Source organism: Octodon degus, unplaced genomic scaffold (assembly GCF_000260255.1).
Source record: "Octodon degus isolate 3935 unplaced genomic scaffold, OctDeg1.0 scaffold00213, whole genome shotgun sequence".
In the NCBI taxonomy this organism is placed as follows: domain Eukaryota; kingdom Metazoa; phylum Chordata; class Mammalia; order Rodentia; family Octodontidae; genus Octodon; species Octodon degus.
The window spans coordinates 1535809-1536338 of NW_004524789.1; positions in this window are offsets into that span (position 1 = coordinate 1535809).

The window sequence follows — 530 nt, forward strand, 5'->3', positions numbered from 1 at the left end:
CCGCCCCCGCGCGGCCTGCCCGTCACGCCCGGCGAGGAGGAGCTCCTGCGGCCGGCGGACGCCCCGGCGGCGCCGCAGAGCTCACGGGCTGTCCCGGGCGGTGCCGAGGTGGCTCCCAGGGAGGCTGCGACCGGAGGCCAGCGTGCAGGAGGCTCGGCTGGGGCACCTGCTTCCCGGAGCTGTGTGTGCGGCGGGAGGAAAAAGCCTGCGTGCGAAACCGCGCCCATGCCTAAATATCCCAGGCGTCTCTTAGAGCAGAAACCCTGTCTAAGTAGCTGAAGGAGCAAAGTCAAGGAAGATAATAGCCGTGAGGAGATCTGCATGTGGGAAGGGGGGGGGGGGATCCAGAGATGCAGGTGGAGAGGGGAGGTAAAAAGAATTAAGATGAATGATGTGCAGGTTCCAACTCCTCATGACGAGTGTAATTGTCATGAATTGCAAACATGTAAGAATAAAAATTTGAAAAAAATGTTTGGAAAAAAAGATGGCCCAGTAGAATAAGCACTTGCCTGGCAAGCTCAAGGGCCTGA